This window comes from Spermophilus citellus, assembly GCF_964194105.1.
Source record: "Spermophilus citellus genome assembly, chromosome: 10".
Classification (NCBI taxonomy): domain Eukaryota; kingdom Metazoa; phylum Chordata; class Mammalia; order Rodentia; family Sciuridae; genus Spermophilus; species Spermophilus citellus.
This window is the reverse complement of record NC_138197.1, coordinates 80,801,576-80,823,571: the sequence shown is the minus strand read 5'-3', so window position 1 is coordinate 80,823,571 and position 21,996 is coordinate 80,801,576.

The following is a 21,996-nucleotide window of genomic DNA, read 5'->3' as shown; positions in this document are numbered from 1 at the left end:
CAGGATTTTGGTTTCATCCAGGTATCTTTCTTTCATCTCAATGGTAGTACTTACTATAAATTTCTTTTGCAATATAAAGCTATAGTTCCTTTTGAGAATATATATATATATATATATATATATATATATATATATATATATATATATACACATACACACACACATATATATATACATACATACACACACATACTTCTTCTTTAAAACAAAAACTCCAGAGAATGGGGTTATAGCTCAGTTGGTAGAGTGTTTGCCTTGCATGCACAAGGCCCTGGGTTCAATCCTAGCACCACAAGATAATAAATAAATAAAAATAAAATAAAATAAAAACTCCACAGGAGAAAAACTCCACATAGTTGTGCTTATTAATCTTTAACACAGAAGAGCTATTCAATGCCAGAGAAGGCTTTTATAAGCCAATTAATGTGGTATTTGATGTACAACAGAATTTGATATGTATTATAACAACCTAAAAATGAAAACCAAACAAAATACTCTGGAATAAGAGAAGCCATTTACTTTGATAGAAGATCTTATGGATATCTTAGGGAAACTACCCTTACTAAATAACATGTTAAATAAGCTTTGAAATTAGGGTACAGTTTTGATATCAGAAATTCATTTCTGTAATATCAAATACATCTTCCTCACATACACAGAGGTTAGTATGTGGAAGAAAACCAAGAGAAACTCATGTATTTCATGTCTTCCTCCAATGTCTTACAGAAAAGTGTATGCCATAAAATGAGAGAGCACCAGCTATATTCTTGTATAATGTTGTTTTTCCAATTGATAGAAATATGTCAATTATTTGAGTAACAAATTATTCAAAACAATATTAGTCCAGCATTTTATTTGAGCTACTTATATTGAAATACAGTGCACAGAATGGAAAATATATGCATGATCTCCATATAGTTTCTTTAATTTTCACAGTGTGAACACAATTATGCAAGAACTACTGACAGTTTCTTTCATTCTAAAATTCATGTAAATGAAGCCATACCATGTGCACACTTGGTTTCTGCTTCCTTCACCGAAAATTATAATTTTGAGACACATTTATTTCATGAATCAATCATCTATAAAATTTATTCCTGATGCTATATGAAGTATTAATTTACCCCATTTTGATTTTTGAACAATATTGTATATGGACATATCCCAAATTATCTATAGTTCTTTTACTGATGTCATTTGTGTTAGATCTCTATGGATCTTTTACAGATAATACTACTGTATACAATTTTACATTTCTTTTGTTGTAAATATGTGTGTGTGTGTGTGTGTGTGTGTGTGTGTGTATAGATGATAGATAGATAGATAGATAGATAGATAGATAGATAGACTTTTGGGTTTTAACTCTGGGAATTGAATTGCTACATCATGGGATATGTACACATTTCATTTTACTTTTCTAAAAGTACATGTGCAATTTGTAAACCTACCAGCAATATATGTGAACTTCAGCAACACAGATTTCTTACCTTCACTTAGTATATTCAGTATTATATATTGGTTTAAATACTTTGAGGAAATATAAAGTCAAATAGTTGTGGTTATAACTACTGAAGTTAAATATATATTACATGCATAAATTTAATTTTAATGTCTCCCACTGAAGGATGTTTTCTCTAGCCAAAATTTTCTCTTTTTTTTCTATTGCCTGGTCTATATTTTCTAATGATATGTAGCAATCTTTACATACTAATATATATGCATGTCCTTAACTTTTCTAAATATACAGCTGTACCTGTAAATCCTTGGGGAATTGTTTCCAGGAGCCCCATGGACACGAAACCCAAAATTCATCAATGCTCAGTTCCCTTGTATAAAGTGATATAACAACTGCACATCAACTACACATATCCTCCCATATACTTTAAATCATTTCTAGATTATTCATAGCAATGAATAAATGCAAACACTCTGTAGTTAGTTGTTATATGTGTTGTTTAGGGAATATTGTCAAGAGGAAAAAGTCTGTATATATTTAGTATAGATACAATTTTATTTTCTCCAAATATTTTCTACCCATAGTAAGTTGAGTTTGTAGGTGGAGAATCCATGGACTAAGAAGGCCTGACTGTTCACTGTTATACTCTCTTTTGCCTTTCCACTCTCACTCTCTTGTTTGTGACATATTTATGAACTCAAGTTCTAAATTATAATAATATCCAATTCATTAATATTTTCCTCATTATTAATACTTTCACTCTTCTTAAGAAATTGTTTCTTGCCCCATTGTTATGAAAATGCTCTGCTACATTTTATGTTGGAAAAAAAAATTTTCCACTTAGGCCTACAATTCACTTGGAATTGATTTTTTATCCTTTGTGTAAAATAAAATCTAAGATTTATTTTTTCTTAAACAGGATATTCAGTTGATCTGGCCCAGATACAATACTATTATTTTCTATGCAAACAGATGTTTCTAGACTTATCTGACTGTTCCATTGTCTACTTTTCAATTATTATTTCCACCACTTTGTTTCAATTATTGTAGGTTAGAAATATCTCTTCCTAACAGATATTATGTCTTGTATCATTTCATTCCTATAAATTTTAGACTTGTCAATTTCCTCAGGTCAAAGTTTAATCACTCTGGGCCTTAAGTTGAAATTGCATTGGATCCAAATGTCAATTAAAGAGAATTGATATTTTTTATAATATTAATTCAATCTATGAAAATGCTATAGTTTCAATTTATTTAGACTTTTTAAAATTCTTCTCAGAAATGTATTCTAGTTTTATGGGAAGAAATTTTGTACATTTTTATTAACAATTTACCAGTGTATTTGATTATTTTAATGATTCTATTACAAATGTATTCTTCAATTTTACTTTCTAATACCTTGTTTCAGATATAAATAAATGTAATTTATTTTGTATATTAATATTGTATTTTATCCAGTAATCTTAATAAATTTATTTTATAATTCTCATCATTTATTTTTTTTTATATTTTCTACATAAACAATAATGGTTTGTGTCAAAAAAGTTTTATTTCTCCTCTTTTTCTCATAGCTGCATTTATATTTATGAGTTTTGGTCAGAATTCATATTAACAAGCAAATTAAAGAAAGACTTTTGCAATTTCTGGCTACCACAAGATTTTCCATAGTGGCTTGTTTTGACTATGTATTCTAAAATAATGAATGGATGCTAAATTTTATCAGCTATATTTTATGCATCAAGTGTTATTTTTATTATTTAGTCTGCTAATTAGTAAAGTAGATGATTAATTTTAAAACATTTAAATATGCTTGCATCTTAAACTATAATTCATTTTTATTAGACATATTGGCTCTTCAAGTTCTGGCTGCCTTGTGAAATCAATAAAACTGCTACAAAGGCTGCTTTCTGGTGGCCAAAATTCTCAAGATAAAATGTCCTGCAAATATTCAGCTCATTTCTTTCTAGAATTTTCGGCTGTCAATTATTGTCTACTCTCCAGTATCTTTAAACAAAGTATGTTTGGGTCCTCCCTTTACTTTTTGTTTTGTTTTTAAAGATGTTGTCTATCACTTATGATCTGATTTCATCTACACTGTCAAAACTGGTAACAAAATCTGCAATAAGATATTTTATTAGTAACTATAATTTTATGATCAGAGCAGTAAAATATCCTAAATCTATTTTGTGACAGACATAGTGACAAAGTAAGATATATTCTGTTCATATATATCCCAGAATTTCAGACTTTCTTCAGGAACCCATTATCTATACCCTTTACCAGGCATGTGAAACAAATATCTTTATACTCAGATACAATAGAGGGAAGATTCAACCTATTAGAGGTGGAGAACAACTGTTCAAACTCTCATCCTATACAAGAACCAGACAAAAACAAGTTAGAGGAGGATAGATTTATTTGGGGTCCATGACTCTGTGTTGGAAGCAAGGCAAAAGAGTATCATGACAGAAGGGTATCATGGAAGAAAGTGGCTCACCTCCTGGCCACCAGGAAGTGGAGAAAGAGACAGAGATAGAGATAGAATTAGAGAGAGAGAGAGAAACACAAGTACAAGATATATAATCCCCTGGGGTGTGTCCCAATTACCTAATTCCTTCAGCTGTCTGCCATTTGCTTACAGTTAATACCCAGAAACCCATTCAAATTATTAATTATTACAGTTTTCATAATATAATCTTTCCCCCACTGAACATTTCTTCATTGTCTATCACATAAGCTTATTGGGGGAAACCTATATCTAAACAATAACAAGGTCTCATTTTAACAGCTATAACATAAGATATAGAGCAAAGATTGATTTTCTAATTATGCATAAACAGAATAACATATACACATGCAGTTATATTTACATAAGAGTTTTAATCCCAAACACAAAAACTTAAATTGATAGAAATCACATCACGTTGATCTTTGGTACCTCCCATGACATTCATATCAATAATGAATGTGGCAGGAGCATCATAAATATGCAAAGGAGCAACACATCAGCCTAAATATCCTCAGTAATTTGTAGACATACATTCATAGGAAACCACTAATGGAATACAATGCATTTTCCTTTCTATGAATAGTCAAATGTCATGCATAATGTATCAGTGCAACTGCTAAGAGCAGACTCAGGCGGGATCATTTAAACTTACTATAATGGGCAGGACAAACTGATCTTGCCCTACAATAAAATACTGATCTGCCTTTACACGTTCCTAATTGTTCAGTTATCTATTTCCCCAGAGCTTGTATTTATAGGAAGCGCAAAAGTTATTACTTTGCTATTTGGGAGTGCTTATCATGTTCCATCAAGCACAAGAGAATGGTGTCCAGGGAATATCTAGCAAATCATAGTAGTTGAAAGTCCCTGAAATATCTTCTGAACTATTTTAATTCAGAATACTGGAATATTCCATCAATATATCCATTATCACAATATAGCCTCCTGGTGCATATTATCAAAACAACCCTTGTTTAAGTAAAAGGCTTTATAGAAATTATGATACTGAAGGCAGAATCTGAATTACTAAAATTCATAGAATTATTTTTAACACCTAGGGTTGAAAGCTCTAATAAATGCCCATAGCAACTGAAAGAGAAATCTTCCTTGGTATAAATATTCTTAGTATTCTGTTTAGGAATAGACAATATTAGAGCATAGTAGAAGATAAACTAGATGATCGTACTGTCATTTTCTACAAATATAACCTTTAGGAATTTTGAAGTTCCTAGAATTTTCTACAAAATACTCTCAAGACTAAGAAGTCTCTCTCTGGAATCTGTTTGGATTTACTGTAGAAGCATTATAAAAGAAAATATTTATTTGGAGAAGTACCCAAACATAGTGGTTTAATGCCTTATTTGAAACATTAATAAATCTTTCTTAGATGGTCTTATAGATATCATATAAAATTTTAACATTAATACAGGTAGTTATTGATTTATTTAAAGTATAAAATTATGAATATTTGACTAATATCAGAGTCTATGTAAATATGTATTATAATTATGTCATAACTATATGTAAATAATTATAAACAAACAAGTATTGCTCTTTTAAAAGATAAGTTTAATTTTAATGCACTTAAAAGAGTAAACATAATATGAAGTTTTAAAAACTAATTATTTAAAATAAAGAAGCTATATAGGAAAATAGAATAAAGTGTGAAACAAATAAAAATCAAGATAACTGATGAAAATCAAAACATGTTCATCATCACTCTAAATATTTTTATCCTAAATACTGGAAAGGAGAGATTTTCACATTGGATAAAAATGTAAGAGCTAACTAAGTACATGCAATTAAAAAAAACAATTCACTTCAAACATAAAGGCAAAATTGGTAAAAATGTAAATAAGGAAAAAGATGTAGTATTCAAATAAAAATCATAAGAAAACTGTAGTTCACTAAATATAAAAAAAGAGTAGTTAAATTAATGTCAAAGAAAGTGACACTAGAGCAAGAATATATTATTCTGTGAATATGAACATGTCACTACAAAAGAAGAGGTCAATTTCTTTCAGAGAGAAGAAGGATAATAATCTCAAAGTATATTTTAAATTTAAATGATAGTACTTCAAAATATGTATAGCAACAAGTGACAGGTAGACATTAAGATATCTGCAACATTTTCTTTCTTCTCTTCAAATAGTAAATAAACAAGGAGATAGGAAATAATTAGGTTTAGAGATATGAACAAAATTATAAACTTTTCAATTTCAGAACAGTATTTTCCATGTTATTATCATCCTACATTACATTACCAGGGTATATTTTTCACAACTAATGAACCAAGTGATTATGAATATTAACTGAATTCTAACTTTTCTGAATATTTCACTGTTTTTTCCTGATATATATATATATATATATATATATATATATATATATATATATATATTTTTTTTTTTTTTTTTCCTATTCCTGGGTCCCATCTGAGTTCCCAATAAAATTATTTGAAGAATTTTTTAGAAATTCCAATGTCTAGGGCTTCTGGAGGACAGTTTATAGCAATTTCTTTTTCTTTCTGTATGGCCATACTTTCCATTTCTTGTAGAATGTGTGTTTTTTAATGCATTGAAAATATACATCTTAAATAATATGTCAACTCTGTAAATTAGATATTTCCTAAAGGTTTGTTGTTGATTATTTTCATTATTCTTATTACTGTTGGTTTAATAGCTTTCGTGAACTAATTCTGTAAAGTTTGTATCTTTTGCCTTGTGCAGTTAATAAAGGCATGGCTTTGTTAGAATGATTGTCAGTTAATACATAAGACCTCTTTAAATGCTCTGAATCCATTCATAAATTTATGCCAAGAGACTCTATATACCTATTGCAGCATGTTTGTAATATTCTAGTAAGTGGTTTACAATTCTACCTTAGTTGGCATTTCCCGCTTTCACAAAGACTCAATGCTGGTCAGATGAGAAAATGGTTGGTCTAAAGCCTTTCCTGAGCAGGTATACAGCCTTGTATACACATGCTATCTTCTAAATTCTCAGAAATATAATCTGGCTTTCAAAGTATCCTATGAACATCTTGTTTCCTGACTTTTCCTTTTATGTTTTATCTCTTTCTTACTTGTTTGAACTATTAACATTGACTCTCGTAACTGCAATGTTAAAAAAATGCAATTGACAGCTTTCCATAAGCACACTAGAGAAAAACTGAGGTGAGCAAGCTCTAAGTTCTAAGATCCAACAAAGGTAAATCCTGTTTGTGCACAATGGTTTGAAACGAACCACAATAAAAAAGACAAAATAATGACAAATATTGTAGGAAAAAGCCTTTTGGAGAAGCTTAAAGCATGTTTTATCACCTCCAGTCGCTATGAGGTTATTTATTGGTTTTCACTGCTATTCTGATTATAAGACTGATTTTTCAAGGTTACTAGTAAGGGAAAGTTGATGGGAATTAGCCAATTTAAAACTTTGCTATAACATTCACAGTTTTTAAACAGTTTCAGTCAATATTCTTGAATAATTGCTCCTTCATGCAAGCTCTTTGTTGATACTGAGAATTCTAGAAAGTTCATTTTTAAAATATTTGCATGTGTTTATGGTGGTTGGTTGGAGAATTAATTCTCTTACTTGACAATTTTGGAAGTAGTGCTCCCTGATTGTTTTAATTGTAGAATGGAAATAGAAACCAGGGCCTAGACCCTTGTTATAAATTAATTTTAAGCCAAAACCTTAAGAACAATGTTTAACAAAAAGATAGGAAAGGCCATTATGCAAACAGTATTTGCGAATTTTGTATATTTCCATAAATAAATAGAAATATAAACTAATAAAACAGTAATAATATTCCTGATTGATTGGATTTTTGATAGACTGCATTGTTGGTGAAAATTGCCTTCGAACTGTATTGTCATAGCTTTAGAGGAATGCTCTGATGTAGAGTTTATTCCACTTTCAAAATTGAAGAAATTATTTTTCCAGATGCTATAAATGCTATTTTATAATAGCCTTTAGCTTTCAACTACATCTGGGAATTATCCTTGGGAACAGTTAGTGACTTTGTCTAAAGCCACACCCATTCTTAGATTATTATACATGCAATGACACACAGACTCAAGAGTGTAGAATCTAGCCACCTAATCCCAAATTGGGACATACCAAAACGGTGATTTCATATTTGGATGTTCTACTAGGTTCTTCTGAGAACATTTTTGATGCCATGGTAGAACTCAAATACTTCCTCTCTCTGGTTATTTTACTTTATTTTCCTCTAAGAAATACCTGTCAAGAGCCCCACTAACAAATTGAATGTATGCTAATCTCTGTCTCGGAGTCTGCTTCCTGGTTAACTTACAACTTTGTTATGTATATTCTTTGTATGTATATTATGTATATTCTAAGAAACAGAGGCCAAGACAATTAAATGTACAAGGATTCCACTACTTTAAATGTTTGTGAGAACAAATGGAGAGACATCCTAAAAAAGCAAATACCATCATGTGATCTCAGTAGAAATCTGAAACCAACTGAAGAAGAAAAGAGAAGGATGTTTGGGACTATAGCACAATTTTAAAGATTAAAAAACCCTGAGGATTCTTTAAACCAGTCAGTCCTCAAAGGAGTGCTGTGCCTCTCAGAAACTGGCTCGTTGCGTACCCCTTCTTCAGTAAACGTGTTCTTAAACTTGTGTAATTTTCAAAGTAAATCTATGAGGTGATTGGTTCAAGGACACCTCTTATTGAGGAGGAAATGTTTCACAGGAAAACTTACCAAAGGGTGAATTAATTGTGGAGCAAGTGTGAACCAGAGTCCCAGGTTTTTAGTTTCTAAGAACTACACTTTACAGAGAATGAGCCACTTCATTGACTCGGAATTCCTTGAAGGAAAGTTAGACTTGGTTATTTCAAGCAGAACCTAGAGATCCTTGACAATCACATCTTGCAAATCTTTCTCTCAGCCTTCCCATGAGGAGACAATGACTTTTGCTATAATGACTTACACTGGGAAAAAGGGAGATTCCAAGGTTTTCAAGATTATGAAACAGAACCTCTAAATTTAATAAATGGTCTATTTAATTACATAATGGCATCCCATTAATTAAATACCATTAGTATTTCATACCAGTTGCCATTTTATTTTGTAATACAGAGTTGAAGTAGACATTCAGTAAGTCGTATAATTCTTATTTTAGAGCTCTGAACTATCACATGAGAACTATAAATTAGGAAAAAAAAATAAATGGAAGCTCCTTAAAACTCTCCATCTTAACAGAAGAACAGTAAAAAAGAAAAATATCACTTTGTCCCCAAGGTAACTGTAATGATCAGGGCTATTGTTACAGGTTTTTCAAAAAGCTGTAATGGAAAGAAAAAAAAATGAGTAGTGATTAGGAGGAAAGAAATAAGTCTGAAAGAAAGCTTAAAAGTTAAGTTGACTGAGCAACAATCCAGTAGGCACTGATTTAACCTGAAATGATTTGTTGTTACTTACTTTAAACCAGAAGCATTGTCGAGTTTGACAAGTTAAAATGTTTCAACAACTTTCCTATGCCTACCTGAGTCTCACTCCAGCTCTGAACCAGAATGTAATGAATTCCTATAATAATATGTTTCCTTGGTATCTATTTTAAATATCAGTTGGACTTTCTTATGTAGGAAGCAGGGCTTAGCCATGAATTTACTCTAGAGTTGGTTCAGGCTCTTGGTAGATAGCTAAGCCAAGTATATTTTCTTTTTTAAGGGAATGTGAGGATATCAGTCAATTACTCAGAGCTGAGAGGCCAGCTAATATGATAAATGTTTTATTTTTTTAAGAAGAAGACAGAATTTTAGGATCTGCCATTGTTTTTCTTTTAAAAAAAATTGTTTATTTTAGGCAAACATGCACAAATTATGTGTACATATATTAACATATAATCATGTTAATTTATAAATTTGTCAAATATAGGATTAAATTTATTGATAAACAATTTAGGCACTAGCTAATTGCCATTGGGCATCAATTACAATTCTACAAGGATCTACCACAGATTTACAGTCACAATTAATGGTATGTCAAATCGTTGGAAGAAAGGTATTGATGTTCAATAATAAAGCAATCAGATTCTCAGAATGCCAGATAGTTTGAACATCTTTCAAAAAATGTCATTTATCTAAACTGACATGCAAAATGTTCCCATATTTTGAAAACAAATGGTGGAAGTATCAAACTAAGTAATTTATCTTCCTGGCATTGTTTGGCAGTGTCAGGAAAAAAAAAATGAGAATAAAGTTGAATCTTCAAGACAATCATTCAAAGTTTTGTCAACTTGTCTCCAAATATTTTGAAGTATTTGGTTTGGTATACATAGTGATATATTTGTGTGACATTAACATTTTGTATCCAGATATTGTGGTATTATTTCATGCAATCTTATTGTAGCCAGGAGACTTCGAAGGTAGCACCCTAAGAGCACTGCATCATTGTTGTGCAGTGCTTTCCCTCTGACTGTGACTTGGTTTCACCAATATAATATAACATGGGTGATGAAATGTCACTTGTGTTATTGGTTTACAGAATATTCTGACTTTGTAGCATACTTTCCAATTTTTATTGATTTTCATGAAGTAGTTGGTTGTGTGGAAAGGGCCCATGTGGCAAGGAATGAGAGTAGGTCACTGGCCAGTGAGGAACCAAGACTCTCAGTCCAGCAATTCCTAAACCCCTGAAGCCTCCAACAACACACAATATATGAATGCAGACTCTCCCCAAAAGGACCTTCAGAGACATTTCAGTTTTGGGCAGTCCACTACTTCTGAGAGATTCTGAAGCAGAGGGCCCATGTAGGATTTCCCTATATTTCTGAACCACAGAGACTGGGAGATAACAAACACACAAGGGTTAACTTTTGTTGTTTTATTGTGGTAATATTTATCATTTGAACCATTTATAAATGTACAAATGCGTAGCATTAAATACATTTGTAATGTTGTAAATCACCTGCTCTTTATACCCAAAACCATTTTATCATCCTCCAAAAAAGCTTGTAAATGCTGAATAATAAGTTCACCTTTCTTTCCTAAGTGCCTAGCTACCTTTCTTCTACTTTCTATCTCTATAAATTTCTCTTTTCTCGATACCTCATAGAGGTGGAATTATGAAATATCTGTCCTGAGTCTGCTTATTTTAATTAACATAATGATTTCAAGGTCTAGCCATGTTGTACATACATCAAAATTTCATTTTAAATGTCAAGGTATTTTCTATTGTATGAATAATGAAAATTCCAGAAATGGCTTATCCTTCATCTGTTGATGGACATGCAGGTTAGCTCCATACTTTGGTTAGTATAAATAATGTTGCTGTGAACATTAGTATATAAATATCTGTTCAAGTCTCTGCTTTCTTTTGAATATATACCTAGAAATGGACTCCTAATATCTAAGGTGCTTTTAAGTTTGACCATTTGAGAAATGGTCAAAATACTTTCCACAGTACTTGCACCATTTTACATTCCCAAAGCAGTGTCTGAGGACTCCAAATTCTCATCATACTTTCCAGCATTTATTTTTTAGTTTACTTTATCTATTATGACCACCCTGATTGGTGTTAAGTAGTACCTCATTATGGTTTTGATTCACATTTCCTTAATAATTACAATTACTAAGGAAATACAATTATTACAATACAATTATATTGTAATTATTAAGGAAATGTGAATCAAATTATATTATTATATTAGTAGTAATTATCTTATTAGTAATTAATTGATAATGATTAATATAATTAACTACATTATAATTAATTATAATTAAAATAATTATTATCATGGTTTTGATGTGGGGTGTCCCCAAAAAGCTCACATGTAAGACAATGCAAGAAAGTTTGGAGAAGAAATGATTGGGTCATGAAATCCTTAACCCAATCAGTAAATTGATAACCTGATGGGATTAATTGACAGGTAACTGAAGTCAGGTGGGTGCTGCTGGAGGTGATGAGGCATTGTGGGTGTGACTTTGGGGTTGTTATTGGTATCTGGTAAGTGGAGATCTTACTCTGCTTTCTGATCATCACACGATCTGTTCATCTCTGCCACAATCTGCTGCCATAATGTTCAGCCTCACCTTGAACCCCAAGGAAGGTGACCATGAATTGAGCCCTCTGAATCCTTGAGTTTTCTCTTCTCCATTTGTTCTGATCCAGTCTTTTAGTCACAGTGGTGAAAAAGCTGGCTAAAACATTGTTTAGTCAGAATATAAATTATTAATAATTATTCATTATAATTATCAATTATAATTAATTATGTAATTAATAAAATTCTATTATATTATGATTATAATTATAATTATTTGTATAGTTAACCACAATAGTTAACCATCATATATTTAACTATTAATATAGTTAACTAGTACAATTAATGATGTGGAACATCTATCTTTTCATATGCTTATAAGCCATTTGCATATATTCATCACAGAAATGTTCTTTCAAATCCTTTTCTCAGTTTTTATTGGGATTATTTGTACCTTTGCTTGGGGACTTTAGGAACTTTATATGTTTACATATTAATTTTATCAAATATATTAGTTGAAAATCTTTTCTCTCATTCAGTTCATTTTTTCTTTATATAATAGTATCCTTTATGAAAATTATGTTCCAAATATTTATAAAGTCTAATTTATTAATTTTTGGTTGTTTTTTGTACTTTTAGTGTCATATTCAGGAAGTAATTGCTAAGTTCCACATTGTGACAGTTTTCTCCAATACTTTTTTCTCAAATTGTTATAGTTTTTAGTTCTATGTCAATATTTTTGGTCACTTGGGGTTGATATTTTATATGGTATAGGCAAAGTCCATATAAATTCTTTTGAATGTGTATTTTTAGATTTACCAGCACCATTTGTTGAAAATACTGTCTTTTTGCAATGAGTGGTCTGGGTCTCTTATTAAAACTCAACTAAAAATTATGTGAGGAGGGTTTATTTCTTACTACTCTATTCCATTGATCTACATGGCTATTCTTAAGTCAGTACCATACTCTTAAAAAAACAAACAAACAAACAAACAAAAAACATTAGCTTTGTAGTAAGTTTGGAGTTGAAAAATTGCACTGTCAGGAGTTATTCTTTATTTTAAAGATAGGGGAAGCAAACTTCTTTGTAATTGGGAATGTATTTGAGGACTGGTTTACAGTTGTTTGGGGGAAAAAAGTTTGGAAATGTTAGATATTTTAAGCAATCTGTCGATTGCTTTGGGTGGAACTGACATCATAATGATATTAACTCTTTATTACTATAAATATAAAATGTCCTTCATTGATTATATGATTTCAAATTTCTTTCAACAATATTTTGTACATTTTAGCATACAAGTGTTTCACCTCTTGGGTTAGAAATATTACAACTATTTAACTATTTTAGGGCATATTGTAAATAGAATTTCCTGCTTAATTCCCATTTCACATTATTTGTAGTATATAAAACACAAATGACTTTTGTGTCCAGGTTTTCTGAATTTTTTTAGCCACTAGTTTTCTTTGATTTTGAGGGGATTTAAATATAGGGTCATATTGCATGTGTTTCTCACTTGGTTACTTTGTATTTCTTTTTCTTGTCTAAAAACTTTGCAATAAATTCCTCCATGATGTACTGAGCTACCACAGCCCAAAATGACAGGGCCAAGTGATCATTGATGGATACCTGTTATGAAATCCTGAGCCAAAAAAAATCTGTCCTTCTAATAAGTTGTTCATCACAAATATTTTGACACAAGGATGGAAAGTTGACTAATACAAGGTCTTTCTTCTGTATTATTTTTGGCATTTATGGTATAAATTTACCTATGAGCATTATCTTTAATAAATCACACACATTATTATTTTATGTTTTCATTTTCACTCATATCTAAGTATTTTCTAATTTCCCTTTCTTTTTATGCAAAGTTTATTTTAATATGCTTGAGAAAATCTCATTTCTTGTTTATCTATTTACTTCTTTTTTTAAAATTTAAATATGACAGTAAAATGTATTACAATTCTTATTACACATATAGAGCACATTTTTTTTTTCATATCTCTGGTTGTATACAAAATATATCCACACCAATTGTGTCTTCATACCTGTACTGGATAATAATGACCATCACATTACCCCATCATTTCTAATCCCATACCCCCTCCCTTCCCCTGCAACCCCTCTGCTCTATCTACAGTTCATCTATTCCTGACATGCTCCTTCTCCCTATCCCATTATGAATCAGCCTCCTTATATCAAAGAAAACATTCAGCATTTGGTTTTTTGGGATTGGCTAAATTCACTTAGCATTATCTTCCTAACTCCATCCATTTACCTGCAAATAACATGATTTTATTCTCCTATATTGCTGAATAATATTCCACTGTGTATATATGCCACATTTTTTATATCCATTCATTTGTTGAAGGGTATCTAGGTTGGTTCCACAGTTTAGCTATTGTGAATTGTGCTACTATAAATATTTATGTGGCTGTGTCCCTGTAGTATGCTGTTTTTAAGTCCTTTGGGTATAGACCGAGGAGAGGGATAGCTGGGTCAAATGGTGGTTCCATTCCAACTTTTTAAGGAATCTCCATACAGCTTTCCATATTGGCTGCACTAATTTGCAGTACCACCAGCAGTATACGAGTGTACCTTTCCCCCACATCCTCCTCAACACTTATTGTTGTTTGTCTTCATAATAGCTGCCATTCTGCATGGAGTGAGATGAAATCTTAGAGTAGTTTTGATTTGCATTCCTCTAATTGTTAGCAATGATGAATATTTTTTCACATATTTGTTGATTGATTGTATATTATCTTCAGTGAAGTGTCTGTTCAGTTTCTTGGGTTATTTGGTTTTTTTGAAGTCAATATTTTTGAGTTTTTTAAATACCCTAGAGATTAGTGCTCTATCTGACATGCATGTAGTAAAAATTTGTTCCCAAAATGTAAGTTCTGTATTCACTTCATTGATTTTTTTTTCTTTTGCTGAGAAGAAACTTTTTAGTTTGAGTCCATCATATTTATTGATTCTTGATTTTATTGAGCTATAGGAGTCTTATTAAGGAAGTCAGATCCTAATCTGACATGATGAAGATTTGGGCCTACTTTTTCTTCTATTAGGTGCAGTGTCTCCGGTTTAATTCATAAGTCTTTTATACACTTTGAGTTGAGTTTTGTGCATGGTGAGAGACAGGTTTAATTTCATTTTGTTGAATGTGGATTTTTCAGTTTTTCCAGCACTATTTGTTGAAGAAGCTATCTTTTCTCTAATGTATGTTTTTGGCACCTTTGTCTAATATAAGATAACTGTAATTATAGGGTTTGTCTCTGTGTCCTCTATTCTGTACAATTTGTCTACAAGTCTATTTTGGTGTCAATACCATGCCGTTTTTGTTACTATTACTCTGTAATACAGTCTAAGGTCTGATATAGTGATGCCACTTGCTTCACTCTTATTACTAAGGATTGCTTTAGCTATTCTGGGTCTCTTATTTTTCCAGATGAATTTCATGACTCCTTTTTCTATGAAGAATGTCATTGGGATTTTGATTGGAATTGTATTAAATCTGTATAGTGCTCTTGGTAGTATGGTCATTTTGATAATATTAATTCTGCCTATCCAAGAACAAGGTAGATCTTTCCATCTTCTAAGGTCTCCTTTAATTTCTTTTGTTAGCATTTTGTAATTTTCGTTGTAGAGATCGTTCACCTCTTTCGTCAAGTTGATTCCCAAGTACTTTATTTATTTATTTGTTTGAGACTATTGTAAACAGGGTAGTTTTTCTCTTTCCCTTTCAGAGGATTTGTCAATGATATACAGAAATGCCTTTGATTTATGGTGTTGATTTTATATCCCTCTACTTTGCTGAATTCATGTACTAGTACTAGAAGTTTTCTGGTAGAATTTTTGGGTCTTCTAGGTGTAGAATCATATCTTTGGCAAATAGTGCTAATTTGAGTTCTTATTTTCCTATATGTATCCCTTTAATGTCTTTTGTCTAATTGTTCTGGCCAGTGTTCCAAGAACTATGTCAAATAGAATTGGTAAAAGAGGGCGTCCCTTTCTTGTTCCAGTTTTTAGAGGAAATGCTTTCAATTTTTCTCCATTTAGAATGATGTTGGCCTGGGGCTTAGCATAGATAGCCTTTATGATGTTTAGATATGTGCCTGTTCCCTAGTTTTTCTAGAGTTTTGAACATGAAGAGGTGCTGTACTTTGTCAAATACTTTTTCTGTTTCTATTAAGATAATCATCTGGTTCTTATTTTTCAGACTATTGATGTGAAGAATTACATTTATTGATTTCTGTATGTTGAACCAACTTTGCATCCATGGGATGAACCTCACTTGCTCATTGTGCACTCTCTTTTTGATATGTTTATATATTCAATTTGCCTGAATTTTTATTGAGAATTTTTGCATCTATGTTCATTAGAGATATTGGTCTGAATTTTTCTTTCTTTGATGTGTTTTTCTTGGTTTGGAAATCAGGGTGATATTGGCCTCATAGAATGAGTTTAGAAGTGTTCCCTCTTTTTCTACTTCATGAAATAATTTGAAGTGTATTGGTATTAGTTATTCTTTTTTTTAAAGAGAGAGAGAGATGAGAGAGAGAGAGAGAGAGAGAGAGAGAGAGAGAGAGTGAGTTTTTAATACTTACATTTTAGTTTTCGGTGGACACAGCATCTTTGTTTGTATGTGGTGCTGAGGATCGAACCTGGGCCATACGCATGCCACTTGAGCCACATCCCCAGCCCAATATTAATTATTCTTTAAAGGTCTTGTATATCTCAGCTGTGAATCCATCGGTTGTAGTCTTTTCTTGGTTGGTAGGCTTCTGATGACATTTTCTAATTCATTGCTTTAAATTTAACTGTTTAAATTGTGTATATCATCCTGATTCAATTTGGGCAAATCATATGACCTTAAATATTTGTCAATGCCTTTAATATTTTTTATTTTATTGGAGTGCAAGTTTTCAAAAATAATTTCTAATTATCTTCTGTATTTCTGTAGTGTCTGTTGTGATATTTCCTTTTTTATCATGGATGTTAGTAATTAGAATTTTCTCTCTCCTTCTTGTTTGATCTTGTTTCTCCTTTGATTAATTTTTCCTTTTATGTGATACCTCCCTTTGCTGGTTTTCATTGTCATTTTTAATTTCTTCCTCATGGCATATTTTGGCGAGGATGTTTCGTAAGTATAAGCTTTCTAGTTGTAAATTCTTCAAACTTTTGTTTATCATGGATGATTTTGACTTCATCATCAAATCAAAAGCTTAATTTTGCTGAGTATAAGATTGTTGGTTGAGATCCGTTTTCTTTCATGGGTTGGTTATGCCAGGATCTTCTAACTTTCAGGGTCCAGGTTGAAAAATCTGCAAATATATATAATCTGATTCTTTTCTCTCATGACTTTTAAAATTCTCTCCTTATTCTGTATGCTAGGAATTTTTATTATATCATGCTTTGGTATAGATCTGTTGTGATTTGTATGTTTGACATCCTGTAAGCCTCTTGTATTTTGTTTTCCAATTTATTCTTCATGTTTGGAAATTTTTCTGACATTATTTCATTGAATAGATTGTTCATTCTTTTAGTTAGAAACTCTATGCCTTCCTCTATCCCAATAACTCTTAATTTTTTTTCTTTTTATGCTCTCCCATATTGAATATTCTGCTCATGGTTTCTTACCATCTTCACTATGTGGTCTACATTCTTTTCAAAGGTAAATATTTTGTCTTCATTGTCTGAAGTCCTGTCTTCCAAGTGGCTTAGTCTTTGGTGATGCTTTCAATTGAGTTTTTAGTTTGAATTATTGTTTCTTTCATTTTGAAGTTTTTTTAGATCTTTTATCTCCCTATTGAAATAATGTTTTGATTCCTATATTAGCTTATGTAGCTCTGTATTGAAATGATATTTTTCTGCCTGTAATTGCTCTCTTACATCATCCTTTAATTCATAGAATATATTTATTGTGTACATCCTGAACTCCTTCTCTATCATTTCTTCTGCTATTTTTTCCATGGATTCTAATAATGTAGTATCTTGACTATTTAAGGGCACTTTCTTCTCTTGTCTTTTCATGTTGATTGTGTGTCTTCCCTTCTAGCACTGCAGAACTGAGGCATTACTCTTTTACCCTATAGGATTTATAGTGTCTCCACAGAGTTCCAATACCTCTCATTTGAAGGGAAGGACAATGTTAACAGATATTAATACATATAATATACAACTTAAACCAAATAGTTGTTATTAAGATGTTTACAGTTTGATTACAAGATACAGAAATGTTAAATCCAATTATTATCTTCAGTGTAAGCAGAAGGTTTGTAAAAAGCTTTATAGTTTCTGATTGTGGACAAAGAACCAGGGGAGAGGTGTAAGAGATGAGGATATGGAATCATCATATCTTAGAAATTTGAAAGGGGGAATCTAAAGAAGAAAGCTAGTAGCAGGAGGAGAGAGTAAATAATTTGGGGTAGATAAGTAAGTGGTAAGGGGCTGGGGGTATAGCTCGTTTGACAGAGTGCTTGTCTTGAAAGCACAAGGCCCTGGGTTCAAACACCAGCACACACACACACACACACACACACACAAAAGTGTTAAGACAGTAGAGTACATTAAACAAACACACATAAATATTAAGAAAAAATAAAAAGTGTAAAAATAGTAAAAAAAAAATAAGACACAGAGAGAGAGAGAGAGAGAGCGAAAGAAGGCTATACAACACAACTGTAATATACTATTCAGATATCCCAGTACTCAATATCCTAATTGATGTAAAGAACTTGGTTTCTCATTTGTTGGGGATATGAGGGTGGAAAAATAGGAAGGACAAGATAAAAAAAGCAAAAAGAAACAAGGAATGTTTTGATTGAAGATCATTATCTTTCCAGCTTTCTTTCTCATACAATTGGTGGCATTGTCTGTTATTTGCTGGTAGCTCCACCCTCAGGATGGTGAAGGTTACCAGGGTAGGAGAGTTGGTCTTGGGTGTAGGGCATGTAGATGTCGGGTATGGTATCCTTTGTTCCTAATGGGGACCTGCACCTCAAGGATCTCCTTTGGAGCCCACTCATGTAATGTGGGTGCCTGGTCTTAACTCTTTATCTTGTCTATAGATCTCATAGTTCCTAGTCTTTAAATCAGTCTCTAAACTGTATCTCACTCACACTCTCCCTTACTACTTCCTAATCAAGGACCTTTCTCTCCAGAGGTCTTGTGTGTTGCACTCTGTGGAGCTGTGCACCTGTCTTAGAGAGCTGTTTTGTATTGGGCAGTCACTGGGCTGCATTTGCAGCTGCTGTGGAGAGGAGGGAATTATAAACTATAGGTATCTGGCCAGTCAGTGTTTCAAACTGGGAGTCGCCCCAACCAAAGATGATGATGGAAGTGACCCACGGTGGAGGCAGCTGCCTTCAGCGATGGGGTGTTGGGTGGGGTGGGGAGAGCTGAGTGATGGCATTGGGCAATGTGTTCAAAGATGAGCTCTGTGGCATGCAGTGGGGTGACTGACAGCTGTCTTTAGGGCCTGTATGATATCCCCAAGTGCAACAGGCTACTATGCATAGGAGACTAAGGCAGTGGCTGCAGAGTCCCCAAATGGAGGCAACTGGGGTAGTCCCATGTTCATAGATGGGGGTCCACATGGTAGTGGCAGCCAGAGTCCCTGAATGTGGGTGTCAGCTGGGCATCTTGCAAGGGAGCAGTGTCCTGGATTTCTACATGGTTGGGTGGTCTGAAGTTCTGCAGCAGTGCTGACGGTGGTGGTCCACTCAGGTATTTGGAAGTCCTGTGTGGATGAGTAGGTAGGAGTCCTGCTCTGTCACTGAGGTCTGGAGCCCTGCACAGCCACAGCAGCCATGATTCCTGCACAGGAGCAGCTGAAGAGTGGGGGATGGGGGATCCGCTATCTCTCATAGAAAAGCAATATTTCCATTACTTGAGTCTCAGGTCATGGAGAAACACAGAATGCTGAATCACTTTGTCCCGCCATCTTGGATCTCCTAGATAATTTTTATACTAACACATTTTGATTCCTTTCTCATTTTCTTATGTATATTATATAAAGATATATATTACTGTTACCATGTGAATTACACTTTAAGTCATAAAAATCACAATATAATTTGAATTTATAGCACCATAACTTCAATTACATATAAAAACTCTGCTTCTATGCAGCTTTGCTTGCCTTTTCAATTATTGAGGTCCTATGTTATATCTTTCTACACTGAATTCCAAATAAATTAATACATTTTTATGTAATTTTTAAAATTATGTAGAAATAAATATAGATTTGACTATCATCTTTTCATTGCTGAGACTGAAATACTTTCCATGAATAGCTTCGGAGAGGAAAGATTTACTCTTGCTCTCAGTTTCTGAGGAATCACTCTAAGGTCAGCTATCTCCAAGGCAGAAACATTATGGCAATTGTACATGATGGCGGAAAACTGTTTAGTTCACAGAAGCCAGGAAGCAAAGATATGGAGAGTACATGGTGAAAGAGAAGATAAACCCTTTCACAATATATCCCCCAACTATGAGTGTACACCTCCAACTAGGTCTCATTTCTCAGTAGTCAATTCAACTATTAGTGGATTAATTGATCAAAAGATTAATGCACTGCTGTGATCAGATCCCTCATGATTTAATCATTGTCTAAAAGTCCTACATCTAAACATTTTTGTGTTAGGGATCACACTTCTGTGGGACATTCCAGACCTAAATCATATCTGTGAAATTAGAGACAAATATTAACTTAATATAGATATTACTATTTGCTCTTTTACCAACTTTTACTGGAGACCTTTATTTTTCATTGTTCAGAATTATTGAGATCTTTTCACTTAAGCTTAAAAGACCAATACCACCAGACACATCTATTAAAAAAAATAAGCTCATTTGGATTTTATCTGTAGATATCATAATTTCTTATTTTGTAAATGACAATTTTTTCTGGATATAGAATTATCAACTAATAGATTGCCTTTAAGTGCTTTGCATGTGTTAACTGCACTGCCTATGGCCTCTAAGGCTTTGGTTTCACCAAGAGTCTTTTTAAATTTTTTCCTATTTAGAGTTTGTTGTGCTTTCTGAGTTTGTAGATTCATGTCTTTCATGAAATGTGAGAAACTTCCAGTTACTATTTATTCAGATGCTCTTTCTGCAGTCTTTCTTCATCAGTTTTCCTGGGATTCCCACAATATATGTTGATCTACTTAAAGTGGCTCCCAAGCCCTTCAGACTACAATCATTCTGTTATTCAATTATATTTCTGTGGCTCAGACTTTAATTTTAATTATCCTATTTTTTGAATTAGCTAATTCTTTCTTTGGCTGATTCAAATCTGCTTTAAAACCCCTCTAGTATATTTTTCATCTCAATCATTGTTCACTTCCAAAATGTTCTTTTCTTTATTAATATTCACAGATAACATACTTAGCTGTATCCTTACCCTCAGTTAGCTCTCTGAGCTTCTTTAAAACAGTGGTCTTTCTGTAATAAGTCAAATGTCTGGATTTCCATAGATATTGTCTCTACTAAGTGACTTTGGTTCTATGAATGAGGCATTATTTCCTTTTCCTTTACATGACTCATATTTTTTGTTTGTTTCTTAAAAACTGGAAATATAATTTTATAATACATTAAGTCTTGAAATCAGACTCCTCATATCCATAATTTCCTGTTATTTATTTTTAATTATAGTATGGGATCTTTACAGATCAGCCTTAGGTAAAAGCCTAAAGGGTCTCCTTAAATGTATATTTTTATGGGCACATGAACTGCTTTCTAAGTCTCCTATGTATAGGTTGTTTGTATAAAAGGAAAAAAAAACTGCTTAAAATTTAAAATAGCTTGAGCTGGTGGGAGGGCAACAATGGCAGTCTACCTTCATGATCAGATCAGCAATTGACAACTGAATCCAGAATTCCAGTATTTGGAAGAAAAAGTCCTTTTATTGCCTGCTTTGGCACAGTGAATTGCCAAAGACTATGGTTGTGATCCTCACAGATACCTGCCAGAGAGCTAAGGGTGTGTAATAGGTAAAGAACCTTCCAACCCTGA